At 44.6% G+C, this 21,757-nt stretch overlaps 1 protein-coding gene and 1 long non-coding RNA gene across 5 annotated transcripts in view; one reads left to right on the plus strand and one right to left on the minus strand.

Annotated features, from left to right (window-relative positions):
• The window catches only part of EBF2 (EBF transcription factor 2), a 151,963-nt gene that overhangs the window by 93,522 nt on the left and 36,684 nt on the right, over positions 1-21,757 (minus strand). The gene's annotated exons all lie outside the window — the stretch shown is intronic.
• LOC125179729 (uncharacterized) lies at positions 13,522-18,604 on the plus strand. The gene is made up of 3 exons (XR_010826669.1): positions 13,522-13,657; positions 14,528-14,692; positions 18,236-18,604. It is a non-coding gene; the product is annotated as an uncharacterized lncRNA (long non-coding RNA).

Below are 21,757 nucleotides of genomic sequence, written 5' to 3' on the forward strand. Positions count from 1 at the left end.
TCTGCATACTTCATGTATCATTGACTTGGTTTTCATTACGGAACTTGCACGAGTAACCTGCTGACAGCCAAGCTCTCACAAATGCACCTGTGCGGTTTGAAGGAAGTTTCTGCCCTTTGCAGTTCGTACCGCTCCTTTTCTGGGGGTTACCACCTCAGATCAAGGCTGGGAGAACACACTGAGCAGCGTTAACCAGCGCTGCCACCTGTAAAAGCCACCTCGCTTAGCTAAAACACACCTTCGGGGGCACGCTGAGCTAAGGCTTTGCCTGTACCGGAGTAAGATGCAGGCAGTTTTCACTCCACCAGCTTTGCACCATCTGAAGCTAACGGACTGTAAACACACACAAATCAAAGCCCAAAGTGAGAAAATGTCAAACTGATTTCATGGCACTGCTGCAACCGTCTTGCTTTTAAATTTTGCTGTCGTGGGCTCCACTGCCCCCATTTTTGTTGTGAGGTGTGGGTGTTTTTATGGGGGGCAGGGGGTGAGTTGGGAGTGCTTATTGCATTCAAAGCTGTTGCTCTGTTACAATCGTTCTCATGTCGATAAGTCTCTTTTTTTCCCATCCTTATTCCGGCTGTTGGGCAATTACCGGAAACACTTTTTGGAAGAGTTGGGGAGAGGTTATTGGATGTAGGCCCAATGCTTTTGGAAAAAACAGAAGAAAATATGCAGAATTCATGGAAGAAAGACAAGCAGATGCTGCTTGAAAAGATGGTTTTATTCTTGTGTCAACAAATTAGTACTTGAGCAGCCAAAAAGCCCACACAGAGGTAACATAAGCAAATGTGTCCTTAAGACATTCAGGGAAAACACAAACTCTCCCCGCAGGATCTACACTAGCAGGCATACCGCTAAGACCCTGCTTCGCAATGCACTCGAGACCAATTCCTATAAACTTTGGATCAAGGCAGTGGAAAGGCTGGGTACAAAGCAAACCCAGGCTTGAACTTTCGCAGCTGAGCTGTATTTTTGAACAAATCCTTGCATTTAGAAACAATTCCAAACCATCTTCCATGGGGCTGAAAAACATGGATGGGACTGAAAAAACATGGATTCTGCAACTTTGGCTCAAACAACGTTCATTTCCTTGAATACTTACCCAACGTCGCAGCCAAGTGTTAGTTCAAGCAGTCTTCCCAGCCCCTGTCTGGGAGGGGAGCAGACCCCAGCTGGCATACGATGCAATGCCACTCCACCAGCTCTGAGCCTACTTTCACCAAGTGCAGGGTCTAACTTGTAATTCTCTTTGAAATCCCTTTCTTCATTTTTTCTACAAGCCCTTGCTCCATACCTTCTCTGGCATATTCACCCAGATTTTATTTTTCTCATCTCTAAACTTGCAAAAAAAAATAAAATAAAATCCAGGGCTGGGTGTGGCTACTTTCCCTGTAGGGTTTTAGTAAAAATTCTATGCAGTCTTACTGAGTTGTGTGGAACCTGCCCATCCTCCCCTTCCCCCAACTTTTTTGCTTTTTTTCCCTCCTCCTAACTCTTACCACATGTTGCAAAGGCCAGACGTGAGTCAGACCAAGCAGCAGGAGAGGGGGGAGGTAAGCAGGGTTCCTTTATCAGCTACGAGAGGGGCAATTTCCAAGGCTGCCCATTCCCCACTCCAGTGCTCCATCCCACAGCACCAGAGACTGGCAGCAACAGAGCCATGCCCTTTGAAAACAGTCCTGCCAAGAGCTGAAAGTTGAGGACCGACAAGAAACTCATAAAAGCAGTATGAAAATTGTGGAATTCCCTCTTTTATTGGCCAGTAAATTTCTAGTGGGTCCTAAATGACGATTGGCCAGCAGGTTTAGGTGCAGGGACTCCTGGCTGCTTGCAGATCGATGCCGTAAATGGAGACTGAGGATGAAGTGAACCTTACGAACCATGTCACACTTCCATAGTGAAACAAGGTGGAATCGAAGGCATAAGGCCATGGATGGGTTTCTGTCTGGTCTCTCCCATCGCATTTTTGTCTTATTTGCTTAACTTGGTCTTGCAATCTGTTTTAGACGACATTTTTCAGCAGCTCTGCCAACTCGCACAGGCTTTGATCATGGGACTTGCCACACCAGACATGAGACTTGACCTTTCACATCCCATCCTGCAGTGCATGGTTAGAGCTACCCATCAGTATCAGAACTCACCAGTCAGTTGGCTGTGTCCTTCTTAAAACACAGTTCTCTATTCCCAATATCACATCCATACAGAGCGTTTATAAACCTTGATAGCCTCGTCAATTCTGCAGTATCAGCTGGGAATAAATGCAGAAGCAGCTATACCTCAGATAATACTATTTCATCCCGCCTTTTTCTGAGGTCTTTTGTTCTGATTTCATCTCTCTTTTTGCTGAATTTATGATAAACCATGTTCCTGCTTCATGCCAAGTATTATTTTGTATTCCTTCATGTTACATTTTTATCCATTTCCATTTTTACAGTATTCCTTCCAGGATGAAACCTGCAGCCCATTGTGCCATAGGGGACTCATCAAAAGTTTCAGGCTAGACGGATTTTTTTGTCCTACTCTCTTTTATTTCTCCCCATGCGAAACTCTGTTCCAACTTCTAGAAACAGTTTTCAGTTATGCCTTGATATAAATCTATATAGCCATTGGTCTTTAATCTCAACCATTTTCTAGCCCATTCCCATCTGTACCACTGAGGCAAACGGGCAGCTCAAAGGTACAAAGCTAAGTGCAAGTTTTGGGATTATAAAATGTAATTCAGGTGGCATTAGTTACTGCAGCGGTAGGAAAATCCCCAGGAAATAGAATCATCCGGATGGATTTCCTGCAGAGGCAGCTCAAATATCTCTGCATCATATTTGCAAGCACTTCTGGATCCGGGACGACGTACTGCCTTAGCAGTGTACCACACAGGAGACACAGAATGGGCTGAGCTCCAAAAGCCGGACTGCCGTGCCCACCCAGTCCAGCACCCGAAGCGATCTGTCCTTTTGGGGTCTAGAAGGGCTGGAAAACATGATGCTGAAGTACAAGGGGCTCTGCCTGGAGCCAGCGTAGACATTTAAGCAATGCAGTTAATGCTGCTTCCAGATCACTGCAATCCTTGGCCCAGCAGGATTTCTGAGCTCTGTACTAATGGAACAGCTTACCAACAAGCCAGATAATCTCACTCACAGATAGGAGAAAGAGCCACAGACAGGGCTATATTAAAAGTCAATCTGCCAATTTCTTGATTAAAGGAGAACACGGAACACGATACTGAAACGTATCCAGCAGCAGAAGCTGCCCAAGCAGCTGCCTCTACTACCTACTGCATCTCTCCCCAAGGCTACGGGAGAAAAGACTGCACAGGAGCAGTGCACAAGATTTTTACTGCTTCTAGGATATTGGTGTTTTAAAAAAAATATATTGATGAACTACTTTGTCATTGTTAACAGCATTGCTGACAAACTCACAGCAGGCCCACTGAGAGGAAGACAGCAGCATGTCTACTGAATGCCTGTTGTAGCTGAGACATGTGCTCTGAATTAGGCAAGGTGTGTAAATTATGACAGCCGGAGCTCTTTAGAGAATGCCCAGGTCTGAAGGATTCTGGTGCACTTTTGTTGTTGCTGCTGCATTTCCCCGTAGTTCTTCTCTCAAAAGAAACCTTGCTCCTTGGAGGGAGCATTAACAGGCTCCAGCTCCTGAAGTGTCATTTGACAGAAATAAAATTGAAATGCTAAAAAGAAACTCCAGTTTCCTTTCCTTATTGCACTCATTATTTTATTCTCTTTAACGGTAGCTTAACCTCAGAGGAGAAACAACAACTGCAGTAGGCTGGGGGAGATGGGGGAGGAGAAAGGATGAGATAGACAACCCAAACCCATGGCTTCCTTGACAGAAAATCATGCATGAAACTAGCAGCCTGGTAACATCTGGGAAGAACTTGCCTGCAACAGACTGCCAGATGGGTCCAGGAAAGCTTCATTTCCAGGAATGCCCCCACCAGGGCAGTATCGTTCAATGTTGCTTCGTCCTTATTGCCATCTGAAGGAAGCTAGGTTACACTGCTCTCGGTCATTAAAAAAGTAATGCTGAAAGAGACCTTGAAAGGACATGGGTTGCTTCTGCCTTCACGCCTGGTGGACTCGGAGAAGGGTGCTATTGGGAAAGACGTCCCGGTCCTTACAGAACAGAGGCAGCAGCAAAGGGAGCGAGACACCGAAGCTGTAGGCTGGCTAACATCCCTGTAAAACAGACTCTAGAGGAAGAACCACAGCTTCCTGCTGGCAATGCAGAGCAGACAGGTGGGGTAAGCAAACAAGCAGGCTAATTATCATAAGAAAGGTAGATTTGTCTCAGGGAACCCGCAAGCATTTGCCGTGTTGATCCGTTTCAGTCACTGGGCTACACACGTCTGTCAGGCTGAAGAGACTGACAGCCTAGGAAAGCAACCCAAACTGCAACACAGCTGTGAAGAACCAGGGTTAAATCCAAACTTGTTGTCACAAAGAATTATGTAACACTTTCAAGATGAGATTATTGACCTTCCCTTGAACGCCTAGAACAGCCTTAGCATATATTCTCATATTCTGCAGACATACATTCCAAAGGCACAGATCAAAGTCGGAATCATCGCTGGATTTTGGCACCGTGAATCTGGCCGTTTTACATGTTCCAAAGCGAAATCCATTAACCCAACTCAAAGGTTGTAAATAAGAAGGTTATTAATTAAGAAAGATGTCCTGAAATCAGCACACTGCCAGCCAAATGGTAAACTGGTAATGAAAAAAAGCATCCGAAAAGTATTTTTTGTACTACAAAAGATGCTAATTAAATTCGTTGGAGAAATATTGCTAATCAATCCCACTCCTTCATGTCCTCCAATTTTGTCTTTGTTTTTGCCTCTGGATCCCCAAGCTCTTTTCAGACACTCTCCAAAGATAAAAAAAAAAATGAAAATAAAAAAAAAAAACAGTTACAATACAGTTATCTCCATTATTAGCTATGCTCCTTCCAGGAAATATTTTGACCTCAAGTATTGCAATACAAATGCTCATCATCATCTAAGCAATTCTTGGCAGGAAAAAATGTTGCCTTTTTTTTTTCTTCCAATAACTGAAAATACATTTTCTAGTCTCAAGAGCTTATTGTTGAGAGAAGAAAACTGTGCATAAAAAGTCTGAAAATTAACAGTTGCAAACAGAAGGTACCGACTAACTTCCAAACATGTCTAATTATCAGCACTGTGGTGCATTTGGGCTGAAGTTTCCCCACATCAGCCTAAGTGCAGGGATAGTGTTTCTTGAAAATAAAAAGATTTGATGAAAGATTTAACAAACAAACAGAAAACCCACCATTTCCTCTTTCTGTCGGGCTAGTCTTCATATTTTGGCTCTGAAAACATTCGTGCCTCTGTTCCTTTCAGTGTGGCAGCATGTGGGAGGACTGGGGTGGTTCTGTACGCAGCGCAATAATCATGGTCATTGCAGTCCCATTCTGCTGCAGTGCTCAGAAATGTTCTCATTTCGATATAATTAGTCCTTTATTGCAGGGAAAATTAACCAAATGAAACTTTATCAGCTGGTTAATTAATACTCACTTTGCCAGTGCTTTTTGCCAGCTATCGCTGTGTTGGACTCGTTCATTCAAGTGGTGCTGCGAGGAGCGAGCTCCAAAAGCCGTCTCACCAGCTCTGCCCGTCAGCTAAGATGCCCTCAAGGAAGAGCAGAGGAGGGGACACAACTGAGGAGCTCTCGCTCACAATCGGGATTTCTGGTGCCAGGAGCCATAGCTACAGCACCACGCACAAAGCCACCTCCCCTTAGGTCCTACACAAGAGCACACGAGGGGATGGTGACACCAAAAGAAGCCATATCTTCTGTTTGGTAAGGAATAGCCACCACTACCCTATTCTCCTAACCAATCTGACGTTGTATTAAAAACCTTTTAAACTTATTTACAGGTATGCTACTCTTGCAAACTTGAACATCAGCTGCCCCCAAATCCTATTTGGAGTATGTCCCCCGTGGAGATGTACCTGCCAGAAAAAGTTTAGGCCAAGATCCAAAGCTGAGAGGGCATTTTCGTCACGAAAAAGTAAGATTTTTATTAGCTCAGTTTGGGGTTTTCCTCTGTGCTACCGCACGCTCAGAAAAATGAAAGGCACCACTGAATGTCCACCCCTATAAATTTTTACCCAAACAGGTCTTTACCTCCAGATCCTCCCCACACCCCAGTTCTCTTTAATTCTTCAGTACCTAAATATCTTCAGTCATCAGCGTGTAAGCTAGGGGCGTGTAACCGTCCTCCATTTCACCCCTGAGGCACAGGGGCCCTGAAACGGAGAGGAAGGGCGCAGGTTTTCCGTGCCGCAGCCAGCAGAGAGGCAGGTGGCTGCAGGAGGCGGCGCAGGCGGAGCGAAGCTTGCTGGACCTGCTGCCCGAGGGGTCTCACCTACCCGAGCTGCGAACACCACCTGAGTGACAGGGACCTCACGGAGACCTCCCGGGCTCCAGACCAGTGACTCAACCCCAGGACACTCCTTCCAGTGAGAGATCTTACTTCCAACTTTCCTCTCTCTGTTTCAGGCCCAACACGTCAGGTGTCGCTATCTGGGAACAACGGGAACACTGACTCATTTCTCCTCTTGGCTGGAACTACAGAGCGTCGGGGGCTGACAGCAGGCCCGGCTGAAGCGCACGGTTTGAAGCAGCCCCGTGCACATCCCCGCTTCCCAGGCACAGCCTGCTGTTGCGGGATGACATTTTACACCGGGAGGTCACAGTGCACTCACATCCTTCCTTCTGAACTCACATCCTGCCTTCCCTGTCACAACAAATGCCTCCAGCATTCCTACCTGCTCGCTGTGTAGCCCGGTAAGATCGCGCAGCGCGTTTTTGCTGACTTTACCGCTCGCTCCAGCTTTAAGCCCCGATACCGCTGCTCTGGTTTAACAAGCTGGTTTCACTGCTTGCTAGTACTTAAATCAGGCTGAAAAGCTGCAGATCAAGGTTTTCATCAGTTAAAGCTGCAATTAAATGTGAAACAAAAATAATGTGAAAGTTCTTTTTTTTTTTTCCTTCCTCTTAGCTAACTGAACACTTCCAATGGAAAACAGTCAAAATTGACTACTGCAACTGAAGCAAAGACCTAAGACATGACATGGCTGGTTAAGGCCAGGAAGGGAAGCTATCAGATATTCAGATTACAACTCAGAATTCCTGGCTTATGCTCCTGGAGTCGTTCCAAGCCTTCTCCTGCTAGGAGCGACCAGCACTGTCTCAGCTCTTCAGGGAGCGCGGTCACATCCTACGGAATGAAGTTTACCGGTGGCCAGACTGATAACATCACATCTTCCCATAGCGGTTCTTATAAAATCCATCGGTAAGGCAGACAGAGGCTGACACTAGAAACATTTTAAAGCGGAGTAACTGGACAAGTAGACTTGTGCAAAAAGAGGCCAAGCAGCAGCTTCACAGGGGGAGCTAGAAAAGAGCTCAGCTCAGCAGTTCTTCCTGGCACAGTTTCATGAATCACAAGAAGGCTGCTGAGAACCAACACAGGACGTTATTGGCATTACGCAGCTGGGAGGAAGGGAGCGGGGGGTAGAGAGAGGTTTAGGAAGAGAAATGGGAATGAGACAGCCCGTTCAGCTTGCTGTTATCAGTGCAAAGGGGAGGAAGAAGTCAGTCAGGGCTTCCTCTGAGTGAGGGATCAAACTAAAGGGCCGAGCCCTGACTCTGGGAGAGACAAAGAACTGGGCAATCCTGAGCAAGCTCCTTGTGAGACAGAGAGAGCCCGACGGTGAAAGGGGCACAGCTTACAGGAGGAACAACCAAACGGGGAAGTGAGGCTCTGTGAAAAATCCCGTGCCATCCGACTCACCAGGCTGTTACAACAGGTAAAGGAGAATGCAGCGTTTTTATTGTCTAGCCATAACTCTATAAATACAGCCCGACTTCACAAATTCTTGAAGGGGAAAAAAAAAAAGTGTCTGCTGTTATTGGTCTAATGAGCTAACTCTGAAACATGAGCTAAAGACAGCTCCCTAGCGGCTGCCGACTACTCCACGAACTGAGAGGAAACCTCTTTCAGAGTCCATCAGTGCAAACCATTGCTGACAGCTTGGGACTACACAACACACAGATTTATTTCACAGACAGCCACAGACAGGAATTTAGCACCCCGAGCTGGCCTCCTGCTTAGCAGAGAAGGTGTTAAAACGCAGCCACGCAGAGCCTCCCCCCGCGTTTTCTTCCCCGACCCCTCCTCGAACAAAACCCGGGAGCAACTAATCAATTTGGTCACCTGCTCCAGGCAGCCAAATACTCGCCAGATTTCCCCCTTTTCCATCGCGGTCCCTCCCCACCACCACCCAAAAAAAGAATTACACAACAGCGACCCAGCAGAGGAAAGCCAGCAAGCCAAACAGCTGCTGCCGGTGCCAACCAAGTTCAGCTGCAGTGCCTCCAAAATTCCCAAATATTTTGCGTGACCTTTCATCCTACAAATTAATTTATTTCCAGGCAGCAGCCAACGCCTTTTGCACCTGACAGCTTAGAGTCATTGAACTCATCCAAAAAGATTTAAAGGAGGAGAGACTGAGAAGCCGTAGAGCCTCCTGATATTACCTAACCAGAGGGATTTCTTTCTTGTTTAAACTTTGGTTTCATCTTTTAAAATAAGCCTTTTTTTATTATTGCTTTCCCCCAAATTTGCTTTTAAAAATTAGAAAAGGATTTGCAGAGGTTCACATCGTTTCAGTTTAATAATGTGTTGATAAATTGGGAGTTGAAAAAATAGGTCAACCCGATCAGTGCAAGTCCTCACACACACACGTACACATGGAGAGACTTCATTTCTATTAATGCAACTGCAAAAGCTCTGATAGATCCCCCAAAACTAGGGGGAATTTTATACAGTTGGCAGCGGAGCTGTTGCTGATTAGATAATAGGAATTGTGCTCCTATTTTCAGGAACCAAAGAGCCCTTATTAATGGCTATCTTCTTGTTTGGGAAAAAGGGAGGGAATAATTCTGTTTATATTTCTCAATCAGCCTGCTGGCTTTCACGCAGAGCACAGGGGCAATTACACCGGCTCGTAGACGAGATGAGAGATTTAGCAAACATCATTAATATTATTATTCATTTACTTAATTCACTTCTTTCCCCTTCCACTCCTAGAGACACCACGCTAAGGCTCTAACCCGTCCCCCTGCCAGTGAATGTAGCTCCCGTTAATGTTGGACACCTGCCTGCGGGGAAGCAACGCACCGAGTTACAGCAGGGGGATATATTAATAAAACACAGCAAGAGATTCCTCGGCAGGGCCACGCTAGGGAGAGCGCTGGATGACCTAAGCGGGATGGAAAAGACCAAACTTTTATGATCCTAGGATTCCACTGACAGGTCAGCCACAAAACCAAGGATTCAAAGAGAAAAATACCGTGAGCACGTTTTGAGCACTGAAGTTTAATTTCTTTCTTTGGACACTGACAAAAGATTCTTTAAACTGACTTCATCCTCTCTCCTGACGGGAGGTCACCAGTGCTAGGTCCCCTTAGATAAGGTGATGACTTAGAGCCAAATTCTTACATTAAAAGCAACAGGTTAGGAACAGCTTCATTTTCAAAAGAGCTGAAGAGCCAGCAATTTCCGTAACTTGCCCAAGTTACTGCTGTCTTTGGCAAGTCTTTCCGAGCTAGCTGTTAGATTTGGATTATAATTTCCATTATAAACTCTTAGGCAACACAGAAGATCTCAATCTAAATAGTGCTCTGGGAGCTAAAGCTTACATTTTTAGTGTTCAGGGTCCTGGCCCTTAAGCAGGCCATCTTCAGAGAAAGTTTTCAGTTGCTGATTAAGAAACAGCCTGCGAGCAGCAAGACGCAGCCTTTCAATGCTGTCACACTCAAACAAATCAAAACCATTCCTGCTGTCCCTACCAGCAGCTTGAGATGATCTCCACGCCATTCAGCCAGAAGCTGCTGGCTTTTTAGCGCTGAAAGTGATTTCTGATGCATGTTAGGAAAGTCTCTTCCCGGCCCAGAGTGACCAGGCACTGTATTAACCAGATTGCTCGGCAGTGACAAAGTATATTTGCATTCCAAGGTGAAATCTATTAAGGGGAAAAGATGAAGTGTGAGATTTCAAGGCAGACAAGGTGATCAGATAATGACATTACCCTGCACAATGCAGGATATGGTTACCATTTTAAACCGAACTATTTGTTTACTCTCTCCTCCACCCAGCCAGCAAGTACATGAGACTCCAGATTTTAATACGATACGCAGAGGTGAACATTGGGGGGAAAACTTCACATTGCTCAAGGTTTAGCTTAGATAAGCATCCAGATGAAGTCAATGAGTTGGAAAAATCAGATGGGAAATCTCCTTGCTAGAAGACTCTTCCCCCCTTTTTAATTGAATTTGCACAACTTGTCTTGCTGCCGATTCCGCCCTGCCCCAACTCCCTTCCTTTTCCTTTCTGCTCTCCTCCTCGGGTGTTTTCAGGAGGTGAGTTGTGCCGGTACAGCTTGACGCGGTGTTCAGAGTCATAAAGGAGAATTCTTTGCTACCTTGGTTTTCAGATCAGCCGTTGCTCTCACACAGAGCAATGAAGCAAAGCAATTAGCAAATGCTGGTTCCCCTGCACCAGCAGAGGGAGTGAACTACAGCCGCGACCTGCTCTGCCTCCGTAAAGCCTAACCCTTTCCTTCCACTCCATAAAATAACCCCTCAGGAATCCTCCCCCTCTCCACCAGGGAATCCTAACACAGGCAAACCTGGAAATGTAACTGAAGCCTGACACAGGCTTCGGGAAAGGGGAAAGGTTCCCCAGCCAGAGGTTCGGCTTTCCCCCTTCCTGGTGTCTCGTGTCACTGAAATGGGAAAAAAAAAAATAATAAGCACCACAGCGTGCTGAGTCCCCACAGTCTGGATCTACCCAGTCCTTTCCCTGGAATCAGGATATTTTGACCTGAGAGCGTTATTTGCGTGGTGTACTTGCTAGTTCCTTCAGACCTTTCCTTATCATCTCCAGGTTAAGAAAGAATTTCAGATGGGAATCCCTCTGTGCAGCTATTCCAGCTCCCTATTCATTTCTTCAGCCTTATTTTCCAGCTTTCTGACTTGGAAACATCAGGAACAATCCATGGTAATAAACAAAGGCTGAAAGTTTTCATTTTTCAGCCCAAGTGAAATATTTACCAGATTTAAAGTTTTCTAGTATGGGATTTAAATTTAATAGTGTATTTTATGTGCACCCACCCACACTGTCCCAGGAAAGCAGAAACTCTTAGTTCAACTTTGAAAATAAAATAATAATACCTCTTCCATATAACTTTTTGGGTTTTTTTAAGCACCCTTATTGGAAACCCTCTCACTGGCTTTCAGTTCATTTATTTACCAACAGGTCACAAGAACACATTCATAAGGATCTGCTATCGTGAAGCAGCAGCGAAGGATATAACCTTAAAAATTAGTCACAGCGTCAAGACATCAGAGAAAATGGCTCACTCTGAGAGCCCACCCACAAAAACGAGGTTTAATGTTCAAAACTTTCCTGTCCAATGGCTGGCCCTGTTTTCTCGTTCTGAATCTTATCACTCCCATTAATTGGCCTTGTCTCCGCAGGTTTCTTCTCTATCCCCAGCCTCCTTTCCCGTTCCACTTCTTCCTCATTACCCCAATTTCCCAGGACATTACCACCCCATAGTTTTGTAAGCCCGTTCAAACAAAGCAACTGGAGATTTATAAAGAAAGGGGAAAAATAAAAAAGACAACGTGGGGAGATGAAACTCATACAGAACGCAGTATTACATAGAACAAGGGTAAATCTAGTGTATACTTGAGGGCTCTAGAAGTGCCCTCAGCTCAGGCCATAGGGATACGGCACACGAGTGCTGTGCTCCTCCAGCTTTTTGAGGCCGGGGAACACGAGTGGGCTGATTCCTCCCCTGGGCTCCCAGCACCCCTTCCCAAAATGGTCTAGAGTAAAGTGCATTGCAAAAAGGCCCAGAATTAACAACCAGATTTAGGAGCGATGTACCAGACGTGATTTTATGTTATTTTTTCCCAAATCCACCTCTTCACTTTACCCAGCAAGATGTGATCTTCCTGCAATTGCATCCTTTTCTTTACTGCAGTCTTGCCAAGGGCAATATCGCCCCTTGATAATACGGCCTTTGTATGCACCTACAGAATTAAGAGAGATGCGGGGGAACTGGGGAGTTGGAGGGAGATAATTTCAAACCAAAAGCAGCACCATGCAGAGCAGGGTGGTGAGAGATCAGAAAACACTTCTCCTCTCTGATCCATACTATAGATCTCGCCTCCCAGTGTCCCACTTCCCCTACACACACAGAAGTCCCCCTTATGTCAGCATCGTATATTGATGGATAAAAATTCAACATCAGCAGCAAAGAGCCACCCTGTTCAGTATTGCTGGTGCAGGAGGATTAGGAAGGTCCACTGTGCTAGACACTCTTCATACGTTGGCTGCAAGGCCATTTTGGAATCGGAGAGCCTAGAATCGAATCCGAGAGGGGCTGAACAGCAAGAACTTCACTGCGTGAAGTTTAAATTAAAAAGTGTTAAGAATAGGCATTTCACTTCCGTAGTCTTTACCAATTAGGCTGTGTTCAATATGGTTAGGTTGCCCTTTAATTTTGATTTGTTTCTTCCCCACCCACACATTAACTCCAAAAATTGATTTTAAAAATTAAAATCATTGTTACAATTTGCTGAGCTTAATATAAAGCAAAAGCGTAATGTCCCCTCATGAGTGCTACTGAAGTGGCTACCCAGCCTGACCCTTACTTATAATCCCCTGTAAATTCACCCAAAAAGTCATGAACTACATAATATTAGTTCTTACAGACTGACATATTTCCCTGATCTTTCATGAGCCACATGGGGAAACAGTTTTCGCCTGATCTGAATGAAGAAGAAAAACAGTGATCCTAATCAACCGTTTACCCTTAGTGGCTTCCCTAAACAAATCTGGGAAAGAGCTTAAAGGCTTGGGAATATCCTCGACCCTGCTTGATGCACTGTAATAACCCTACCTAATTATACTGATATAAAAACTAATTGGAAAGATAGCAAATGTCAGGGTAAGATGCAAATTGTAGGGTGTTAATTGCTGAACAGGTGCTGGAATAGAATTAAATGAGCATCTTGATTAGGAGAGTGGAAAAAACAAATGTGGACCCCGAAATCAAGTTGGCCACGTGAATTATTTAGCAGCCTCCTTGTACCAGCAAAAGGTCATGTTGACGTGACCTCTGCTTTGTGATGGGTGCGCTGACAAAACAATAGTGAACTCCAGGAGAACACACGGCTTAGGATGAGACTCTACAACGGACAAAATTTTCAATGGGATACGGGAGGAGCTTTGTTTTAACTGGTGGACTTCTTGGTGGATAATGCCAGCGGGAAGTTCTCCATACGGATCATCGCAGTGATACGGAGCCACCAGTCCCAAGGCCGTGGGAGGCCCCGACGGCAGGAGGCAGGGGAGGTGTACACACCGCCCCGTCCTCCTCTGACCCCGTACGCGCAGGAGCGAGGGCCGTGCCTTTTACAGCAAACCCTTCAGGCCGGGGGCATTGGCCCAAGCCAAAACAGACTGAAAGCCAGTTTTTGCATTTGCACTTAACAGGATTTTCGTCCACTACCAGAAGTTCTTCAGCAGCACCACTGCAGCAGTAAATTATTGTGAAAGCCATCTCACATTTCAGTTGCCACCGAACAACCGGCAAACAGATTAGATCACATAATGCCAATTAGTACCAGCAGCCCAGAAATACGAGACCCTATCATTAGGGGTTATTATTTGGGGCATACAAGTAGAATCATTTTAATAATATATTTAATCCAGTTTCAGTTCAAAATTTCCAAATTTTGAATCTGAGACCACATTTTCTTGGTGAAAAATTAAACTTCTGCAACAGCATTCTGGGGGCAGAAGAAAATTTTTTGGAGAAAAAAGTTTTTTCTTTTTAAAAATGGTTTCAACAAGTCATAGAACCTACTGAAATGTTTTGCTGATTAGGAGAAAAATTAAGAAAAATCTGGAAAACAATTTTCTTTAAAAATTGAAAATATTTAAGTGGTTAATTAGCTAGTGCTATGAGTTACTTCAAAAAAAATCACATCAATTAAAAAAAAAAAGTGTCTTAGGGAGAAAGGGGACTTTGTCCCTCAAGTTCACTTACTAAATGAATACGTCTCGGTGGACAGTAGCAACCATCATGTTGTTTTAGGAGCAGTTAGAGACCCAGTCTGCAGCAGGACTCCAATCCATTAGGCACTGCACAAAATCAAAGTACAAAAAGCCCTGCACTGCAGAGCTTCCAATCTAAACAGAAAAGATGGAGAAGGAACGACTGAAATGCAAGAAAACAGGCCAATTGTCCTGGGCAGGCTTAAAACATCGGGAGCTTAAAAGAGATCCTAAAATCAATGTAAACAAGAGCCCAGTTTAAGGCTTTTAATACTGCCAAGCTGCAAAGAAGTCATGATATTAGACCTGGATCTTAATTTTTGCTATATATTAACAGTTGCTCTCCTTTTAGGTAGTGCATTCCCAGAAGTTCATGCAAAACAGTGCACAGCAGTTGGCTCTAGGCTAATTGTCCATCAGATCTATTTCTACCAGCAACCCAACTTTGCTGAAGACAGACCTAAGCACGGAGTTCAGACAGACAACAAGACGTTGTTTCCAGTCTCACTGACACCAGGTAATGGATGGGGTTAAGGCAGCGGTGAGAATATGAGCACCTGAGCTTTTGGCAGGTCCTCGGAAGGAAGAGTAATTTGTAGAAGACAGCACAGAGACTGAGTCGCTGACAAAGAGAGATGCTGAGCATAAGAGACCCAGCTCCCTTTTCCTCACCCTAAGGCTAGAATATTCAGCAAAGATACCTGCAACAGTGCCGAGTCATAAGAAAGGCATGTCCCTGCTCTAAGAAACGCAAGAGGAGGCCAACGCTTAGGGTTTGTGCTCGAAGGCGGGTCTGCACGCAGACAGAGGAGGTGCTGCTACCCCCCTGCAGTCGGAAAGGCACAGATACCACTTCAGGGGAAGATGACACATTTCACACAGATCTCAGGAGCAGGGGGAGAAGCACACTTAAGACTGAGAACTTAGATTTATGCCACTAAGACCTGGAGTTCGCTTTGTATCCAGGGGATACGCTACACCATGGGTGACAGGAGAATAGAGTGGGTACCGCATTGCAATGCTCGGTCTCCTGGGATAAGGACACCAATTCATTATCTGCACACCGTCCTTCGTGGGGCCTCCACTGCTGGAGGAGGTAGCTGCCAATCATCTTCCATTCGGCACTTAGATTTAGCGCTTGCAGTGGGGGCTAGAAGCAGCTGCAGGGAGAAACAGACTCGGTTAATTTTTCAAGTTCAGATCCACATCTTAGCAGGGAAGGGCTGCAACTCCAATCAGGCTGTCTCTCCAATGGCTTCAGCTTTAACTTTCCTGTTCGGGACCACCACAGATACACAAGGTGCATTTGAAATGTTACATCTGGGGAAAAAAGAGGAAGACGGGCAGACTCAATTCGTGTAGGGTAAAGCTAAGCAAAATCATAGTAGTCTGTTAAAGTCCTACAGGCGTTGTACATGGGTGGGATCACAGCTGCGCTGCAGGCTATTGCACGCCCTGTTAAAAACTACCTTGCTTTGCTCTTTGCCAGTGCTGCCACTGCCCCCAAACTGCTCTTGGAACAGCTGTAGATTTCTTATAGATGGAAAAGTAATGTGCATTCAAAATGCAGGAGGTTTTATTTTTAAATACTCATATTGAAACTTGAATGGAAACAAAGCTTTACCCAGACCTGAAAGTAATGTAAATAGGGTGTCCAGGATCTGAAGTACAGGAATACTACTGAGCTTGTAAATCTCATTCAGAAGCTAATAAATGTTAAAATCAAGATTGAAGAAGCAACTCTAATTTAAATCTGTTTTGGAATATACAATGCATAATTATGACACAATCCCTCCCCACCAGGTCAGCATGCACCTCACCACAAGGTCCCTGACTGAGCAGTCCCCTTCCCCATTTTCACCCGCTCATTCTAGCTGCTTCTTGCCTCACCCCCAGGCTCCAGCTGCACCCAAATACTGTCAGGTCCTAATCTTCCAGTCTTGCCTCCTGGTCCAGTAGAGAATTCCTCACCAAACTCCAAAGCCTGGTCCTCTGGACCAGAAGTATCATTTCCCAAAACTGCAAGTTTGGGGCCATCGAAAGGACGGCCCCAAACCAAGCACCATACACACTCAGCATTAGAGGCAAACCTTACAGATAAACTGTCAGAGCTGCGTGACAGTTCACATTAGCCAACGAGCAGAATCCACGCTGCTCTAAAATCCGCTTTGATCTGCGGAGACAGACAGCACTTAAATGCTCTCTGCTTTTCTCTTGCTAAAGCAGCGTTCTCAAGTGGAGCAAAATAGCCATCAAACGTGTGCATGCAGAAAATGAGAGCTTAACATATCTTCATCTGTAACGCTGATTTCGCCTGTAAAAAAAAAACCCTGAAGCTACAGAAGAAAAGCCAGAGGAAGAGTCGCTCTACCCATCAGAGAAATGGTTAAGGTTGCTGCTTCTGAAGGGCAGCTATGTTTTAGGCAAGTTATCAAGCAGGGCTATCAGCCCGCTTGTGTTGCTTGGCTAAATAGAAAGAAACAGAGTGATATTTTTTTGAAGGCACTGAAGTAAAGCTAGAAAATGAGAGAACCAGATGTCCTGAAGGAATGCTGGGAAATGCTTGAGATAAAGGGAAAAGAAAAAAACCCTTTAACAAAAATGTCCCAGAGGATTTTTTGAGGTTCTATGTCAACAAGTGACACTGACACAACGCTGTATACTTTTTCTCCCCTCTTTAGCAGAGGAATTTTGACTGACCAGATATTTTGTCAACATCAAGTAGAATGATTTACACTGGCAGGGATTCAACCTTAAAAGTTATTATTTTTCTTCAAGGTACTGAGTGCCCATGTTCCTAATGAGAATATAGATTTGGGAAAACATCACTGTTCAAGTATTCACTCACACTCAAATTTAGTATCTAGCACAATCTAGTTTGAAGTCCCAGTGAAATTTCTAGTAGCAATGAATTCAAGGATCATTTAAAGCTACCCAGAATAAAAGCTTAAGGTAGAAATACAAGATAAATCCCATGCGTGAAGGGGGCAAACCTTTTCGGTTTTACCAGTTGTTCAAAACAACACTTTTTTTTTTCCCCCTCAAATTTAGGTGAATGTGAGAATCCTAGATTTATTCCTTTCTTTCACAGGAAAATAAAAATTGTCATTTCTTATAGAAAGTTTTCAAATATGAAATGAGCCAGAAACTCAGATGGGCATCTTAGCAGTTCCGTTTTTCTTTTCAGGACTTAGTTTCAACAAAACATTTATATCCATGTTTCTTGATGTTGATGCTAACTAATATCAAGTGCTAATTGCTTTGCTGAATCAGGACCCATGTGCTGAAGTAGCTTTTTGTCAACGTTGCATAAGAAAATTTAACCACATGTCTTCAAAAGCAATTAAATCCAATTTGTATTGGCATCACCACTCTGAGCTTCAAGTCTTATTTCTTTGTGCCACCAGCTAATTTCATCTGTACACTGTGCACTGGCTTTCAACTGCTTTAAACGCCTCTGTCATTACCCTCCCTATGTCACCTCTGTTCAAACAGCCCGTGATCTTCCTCTAAGGTCTGGCATTTTCAAAAAGAGCGTGTGTATCTGGCTAATGCAACCATACCTTGTGCAACTGTGCTTTCACAACATTGCTCTTGGGTACGGAGCCATAAGAGCAAGGCAATTATTTCTTCCCTTTCTGATACAAGCCTCTTGCACAGAGCTCCAAAGATCAAGACAAGAACCCAGAGGGAAAATATGGTAGTGGAAAACTTTTCCCCTGGAGCAAAGAAACAGACCTAACTAGAGCAAGTGAACACCTACAATAATCAGACTGAAAAAAAAAAAAAAAAAACAGCTTGGTGGTGCAGTCAGCAGCAACAATGGAAAGCAGAGGAAGCACGCAGAACTGATGGCACATCCTGTGGCGAAAGTTGTCTGGTTCTTTGAGGGAAGCATCAGGAGTAAAAGGGAAAGACTGTCAGAGGAGTAACTAGGAGTAACTTCCTAGCAGTCTACAGAGCCTGAATGCTTGTGCTTGATGATATCATTTTAGCTTGCTTGGGATTCGCATTTCCAATGAGAATAGTTACTCTATTCTTTTTTTTTTCTTCTTTAAAGGGGAGAAAAATCCATAGAGCAGCAGTTTCTGCCTTCATGCCAGAAACGGGAGCAGAGGGAAAAGGGCTCAACATGCCACCGGCTGCAGAGATGGAGTTCTCCGCTCACTAACCACTTCGGGTCATACGGATCTGAAGTTATGATGCTTCGAGCAGCAATTTTTCTATAACCCCGACTCTTCCAGCTCAGGCAGCGGCCTGTGTTCTCAGAAAGAAATTGTTGGTACTTACCAGTGTGCACTAAACCCCCCATTAGCTGACACTGTGCTGTCTGAACATGTAAGCAGGAATATTCTTTTCAGGCCAGCCGCGTGGTCTGACTCTGCTCAGCCTCAACCAGCCACCAACACGCTCAGGACATCTTCTGTCAGCACTGACAAGCACCAGCAATGCTGTTCAGACTGCTGTCCCAGTTAGCACTGCAGAATCCCCACGCAGCTCCTAGCTAAAAGTGCCCTCCTCCCCTCATCCCACCTGGCTTGCCACACTCCTTTCAAAGGTCTTGCAATTTTAATGGGCACCCCGAGGTAGGCTCAGGGGGATGTGATTCGTCCGAATTCCGACACAGGCCACAGGAAGGAGACCGTGGGAAACAAGACTTCAGCCCTCCTAATTTCCATCCCTTCCACTAAAGCTTGCTTCGTTAACATGAAGTGCTGGGTTTCTAACAGCTGCGTGCCTCTGAGGACCACAGAAGGCCAACTCCCCGTTTCACTGGCCATTATGGGCTTCCTCTAGCTCAGCCTTTTTGTTTCATCTTGCCTGGCGAGACTCCTGTAACAGAAATGGGTTGGGGCTATTCCTTTGGTAAAGGATCTTGAATGAACAGAGCAACAGGAACCTTACAACACGAGCCACCAAGAGGCTATTTGACCATCGATTTTCTAAATTCAGTTAAAATTCCCCATCCCATTCTATTTCTCTTCCCCATGGAGAAATATTCATCTTACAAAGAAATCTTACCTTGGAGTTCTGCTTACTGACCAGTAGGGAGCTATGTCCTAAATAACACTCTGAACTACAAGAATTTCCCAGAGAACAACTGCTCACGGATGGGGGAATGCCTTTTCGTACCTAGTAGAAGCAGAGCCTAGGCTGATGGGCACATTTTCACTGTCACCCAGCCTCACGCCTCTCCCCAGCTGCGGGCTGCCCCAGTTTGGGTCCTCGGGTGCAGGAAGAGGAATCTGTGTAAGGAACCGCGCTGCCGTTTCCTACGGCCACCAGAAAACTTCCTGCTGGAAGGGGGAAATGAAACGGGGGGTCTGCTGGGTGACAGTTACAGTGGTGCCTCTACCTCACACCTCTCCTGAGATATATTAAGGATAAACGCCACGAGGCTCTGTTGGACAGCACTTGGTTCAAAAACAATAGACCGGTTAAATACAGGCCAAAGTTCAGCTTGAAACACTTGGGGAATAGGAGTGCGTGTGAACTGGAAAATTACCAACTGACTTCAGACTCCCAATTTAAAAAATAATGCTATACCTTTGCTCTTTGAAAAGGAAGCTAAGGGCTACAAACAAACAGAGAGAGAGAAAAAAAAATGCTGGAAAAATGTAGAATTTTCTTTCCCAAATTGCAAATCCCAAATTTTCTAGAAAAGCAAGCTTTTTTCAGTCCTTTTTTTTTATTTTTTGGGGGAGGGAGGGGAGTTGTGTGGGTTTTTTTTTCAGTAAAAATACATTTTAAAACGTATATTTTGAATGTTACATGAATTTGTTTTAAGATACTCTAAGTGGAATTTTTTTCCACTAAGTGGAAGTGGTTTTGCTAGTTGTAGTGCCATCCAGGAATGGAACCTTTTGAAAATGGCTTATATTTGAAGTTTGGAAAAAATCTGGAGGCACCCAAAATTGTTAGTTGCTTTTGATTTTTTCCCCCCCTGTGGAAATTATATACAACAACTTCCAAAATAATTGAATACCTTGCTCCTGCTTCCATTTAAATTCAAGAAAGTCTTGGTGTGGATTTATATGAAAATGGGATAAAACCCCAAATCTCCAACATACCATACGTATAGCCTGCTTGTTGTTCTGTGCTGGAATAAATAAATAAAAAATCCCTTCAGCACGAGAAATGCCATCATCTGGTGAAATCAGCTTTATGCCATCTCCTGTCAGGTGTGACAGTGCTTGGGAGTTCACGAGAGGGATGAGTGATTAAAAGCCTCCATAGGGCGATCAGTTGCCACTTCATTTTATTTTATTTTGTTGAAACAGCCTTTGTAAGAAAGATACAAAGCCAGGTAGGAAAGAGCAACCCCTTTTGCCTAATAGGTTCACAGTCACCGAGGCTCAAATAAGCTGACTGCTTAAAAACAACTCGGGAGTCACAGTAAAAGATAGAAAATTATTGCTTCCTGTCATGACCAAATATTAAACACAGCGCACACCTAATGGCTCTATCACTCCCCAGGGAAGAAGCTTTATGAACAATAAAATCCCAGCAGACCTGCACTGTTTGGACTTAGAAGCCTCATTATAGGCTCACTGATCCAACACAATTTACAAGCTCAATGGACTCCACTTGAAGGAAAAGCCACCAAACATGGAGTTATAAATGGAACGCCCACGGAGCTCGTTATTTGGGAAGGAAATTAGCGGAGAAGAGAAGATGGGAGGGAAGAAAAGAAAAGGGGGTGGGGGTGGATGACAGCAGCACATTAGGGATCCAAATCAAGTAAGAGGGAAAGATGGATATACAAACTACACTTACGAGAGGAAATGCATTTCCAGGACGTGCTTACACGATCCAGCCTGGAAGACACAAAGCTTGGATTGCACCCCTCACCGTGTCACACACCTCCTGCAGGATCTTAGGGTCATCACCTAAGTACTTAATAGCGTTAAAATTATGAGGCCAGCTCCAACTGACTCACGTTTCAGATATATATTATGTACTTTTAATATAAATCTTGTCCTCGTTTTTACAAGGACTTTGGGCGATGTTCTGAGTAGGAGAAAAATTGGTTCACACGCTGTCTGAAAGCAGGAAACAGATACTGCACATTCACTGCGAGGTCTTCTTCAGATGTGAAACGCTCACTTCGAAGAGGCTGAAATCCTGGGATGTTTACAGGGTAAAAAAATACATGAGATCCCACCAGAAACAGATGGTGTCCGAAACACACAGGGAAGGGACGGGCAGAAACAAAAGGTTCAAAAGGGAAGCAAGAGGCAGTAACAAAAAAGGTTAGGGCAAATGAAGTGACAAGTCCATAAAACCAGGTCTAGACAGAGGCTGAGGAGTGGCAAGGTGATAAGGAAGACCATTTTAGGTCATAAATACAGGGGACGCTTTCATTAGAGTGCAGATACTCTGAAATATTGGCATAGTCAATGCTGAGTGCAGATGGATCCAAGCAAACACAGACCAATGTTCAAAAAAAATGGACTTGGAGAGACCCCGCGTCGCACACTCCTGCTCCACACACCCAGGATTTCTCTTGTGCTGTCTGCACAGTGAATTTATCACCAGCTCCTATTCCCAGAGGTGCTTTAGTTCATGGGAAACTTTTATT

The sequence above is a fragment of the Anser cygnoides genome, chromosome 26 (assembly GCF_040182565.1).
Source record: "Anser cygnoides isolate HZ-2024a breed goose chromosome 26, Taihu_goose_T2T_genome, whole genome shotgun sequence".
NCBI classification, from domain to species: Eukaryota; Metazoa; Chordata; class Aves; order Anseriformes; family Anatidae; genus Anser; species Anser cygnoides.